Genomic DNA, 3,212 nt, shown 5'->3' with positions numbered 1-3,212 from the left:
GCGTCTAGTCAGCCATGGTGCAAGAGGAGCTGAGAGTTCTACATCTTCATCTGAAGGCTGCTAGCAGAATACTGGCTTCCAGGCAGCTAAGATGAGGGTATTAAAGCCCACACCCACAGTGACACACCTACTCCAACAGGGCCACACCTTCCAATAGTTCCTGCTCCCTATACAAACCATCCTGAGCCTATACAAACCATCACAACTGGAGTGTTTAGTCTGAAAGCATTTGAATTAACATTAATAGGTTTGGATTTGGGCCTACCTTCTTCTTATTGGCTCTCTGTCGTGGTTTGTTCCTGTACTTCTTTTGGGTTAGTTGAATGCTTAGAGTCACATTCAAACTTTACTGTTAGTGGCTAGATAGATGACACTGGTTAAGAGTGCATTCTGCTCTTGTAGAGGACCTGAGTTGCGCCCACATTGGGGAATCTGCACATCCTTTCATAGTCTATTTAGAGTTATTGTCTGCTTCTGCTTAAAGGTAGAAACCTCACAAACTCATAAATTCCTTCCATCTCCTGCCACTTACCCTTATATAGTAGTTTTGGATGTGCAGTCTATGTGTAGTATACTGAAAAAATTATCAAATAATGTTAACATTTTCCTTTAAATTACTTGAACATCTTGTAAAAATGTTTCCCAAACTATTTGGGTAAGCATAAATTCTCATACTGAGAATGCAAAATGTGCACCATTGTTCCTGTCAATTGTTTTCTTTCTCTTCTCTCCCCCTCTTTCTTTCTTTCTTTCTTTCTTTCTTTCTTTCTTTCTTTCTTTCCTTCTTTCTCTCTTTCTTTCTTCCTTTTTTCTTTCTCTTCTTTCTTCCTCTTCCTCCTCTTTCTCCTCATTCCTCCTCTTTCTTCTTTTTCTTCTTCCTCTTCCTCCTTCCTCCTCCTCCCCCTCCCCCTCCTTCTTCTTTCTTCTTCTTCTTCCCTGCCCCCAAGCAGGGTTGTATTCTGTAGCTCAGGATGGACTTGAACTTGAGGCAGTTCTCCTGTCTCATCCTTGTAAGTACAGGGATAATAGTTAAGAGCTTATATATCTGGCTGTCTGCTGCCCCTTCCTTCTCCCTTACCCCCTCTATTTAATTCATCTATCCTTGAACTGTCAAGGTGGCCCAGTGGGTAAAGGCCAAGCCTAAAGACATGAGTTCAGTTCCTAGGATCCATATGGTGTAAGAAGAGAACAAACTTTTATCTCCACACAATTAACTTTCTCCTTTTTATGTAGTCCAGGACACAGGAACTAATGTCCACTTCTCAGGTGGATCTTCCTACCTCAATTAATGAAGTCAAGATAACCACTCACAGGCATGCCCAGAGGCTGATATAATCTGGATAATCTATCACATATAGTCCCTTTGGTGATTCTAGATCCTGTCATTTGATGTTTTAATGATCAAAACTCTACCCCTTGTCAACTTGACCGAAACACATCAACCATATTTTTTATCACATTTTTGTATATGTTATGTGCATACTTGGGTACCAAGGTACATGTGTGGAGATCAGAAGACAACTTTCAGGAGTCAGTTATCACCACCATGTGGACCTGAAAAATCAAATTCAGGGAGTCATGTTTGACAGTAGGCAGCTTTACCTGCTGAGCCATCTCGCTGACCTCAAACACATCAGTCTTTTTTTTTTTTTTTTCTAATCTTTTTTTTTTTTAACTGTTTTTTTAATTTTTATTAGGTATTTTCTTCATTTACATTTCCAATGCTATCCCAAAATTTCCCCATAACCTCCCCCCCTCCCCACTCCCACTTCTTGGCCCTGGCGTTCCCCTGTACTGAAGCATATAAAGTTTGGAAGACTAATGGGCCTCTTTTAAAGTGATGGCCAACTAGGCCATCTTCTGATACATATGCAACTAGAGACAGGAGCTCTGGGGGTACTGGTTAGTTCATATTGTTGTTCCACCTATAGGGTTGCAGGCCCCTTCAGCTCCTTGGGTACTTTCTCTAGCTCGTCCACTGGGGGTCCTGTGATCCATCCAATAGGTAACTGTGAGCATCCACTTCTGTGTTTGCTAGGCCCCGGCATAGCCTCACAAGAGACAGCTATATCTGGGTCCTTTCAGCAAAATCTTGCTAGTGGATGCAATGGTGTCAGATTTTGGAGGCTGATTATGGGATGGATCCCCGGGTATGGCATCCTCTAGATGGTCCATCCTTTCATCTCAGCTCCAAACTTGGTCTCTGTAACTGCTTCCATGGGTGTTTTGTTCCCAATTCTTTTTTTTTTTTTTAAAGATTTATTTATTATATGTAAGTACACTGTAGCTGTCTTCAGACACTCCAGAAGAGGGCGCCAGATCTCGTTGCGGATGGTTGTGAGCCACCATGTGGTTGCTGGGATTTGAACTCTGGACCTTCGGAAGAGCAGTCAGGTGCTCTTACCCACTGAGCCATCTCACCAGCCCCTTGTTCCCAATTCTAAGAAGGGGCAAAGTGTCCACACTTTGGTCTTCGTTCTTCTTCAGTTTCATGTGTTTTGCAAATTGTATCTTCTATCTCGGGCATACTAAGTTTCTGGGCTTATATTCACTTATCAGTGAGTACATATTTTTTTTTTAATATTTTTATTACATATTTTCCTCAATTACATTTCCAATACTATCCCAAAAGACCCCATAGCGCCCCCCACTTCCCTACCCACCCATTCCCATTCTTTTGGCCCTGGCATTCCCCTATATTGGGGCATATAAAGTTTGCAAGTTCAATGGGCCTCTCTTTCCATTGATGGCCGACTAGGCCATCTTTCGATACATATGCAGCTAGAGACAAGAGCTCCAGGGTTCTGTTTAGTACATCATGTTGTTCCAACAATAGGGTTGCAGATCCCTTTAGCTCCTTGGGTACTTTCTCTAGCTTCTCCATTGGGAGCCCTGTGATACATCCAATAGCTGACTGTGAACATCCACTCCTGTGTTTGCTAGGCCCCGGCATCGTCTCACAAGAGACAGCTATATTTGGGTCCTTTCACCAAGATCTTGCTAGTGTATGCAATGGTGTCAGCGTTTAGAAGCTGATTATGGGACGGATCCCTGGATACAGCAGTCTCTAAATGGTCCATCCTTTCATCACAGCTACGAACTTTGTCTCTGTAACTCCTTCCCTGGGTGTTTTGTTCCCAATTCTAAGAAGGTGCACAGTGTCCACACTTTGGTCTTCATTCTTCTTGAGTTTCATGCGTTTATCAAATTGT

The sequence above is a fragment of the Mus caroli genome, unplaced genomic scaffold (genome assembly GCF_978045245.1).
Source record: "Mus caroli unplaced genomic scaffold, Mus_caroli_1 scaffold_9, whole genome shotgun sequence".
In the NCBI taxonomy this organism is placed as follows: Eukaryota; Metazoa; Chordata; class Mammalia; order Rodentia; family Muridae; genus Mus; species Mus caroli.
This window is presented reverse-complemented; position numbering follows the sequence as displayed.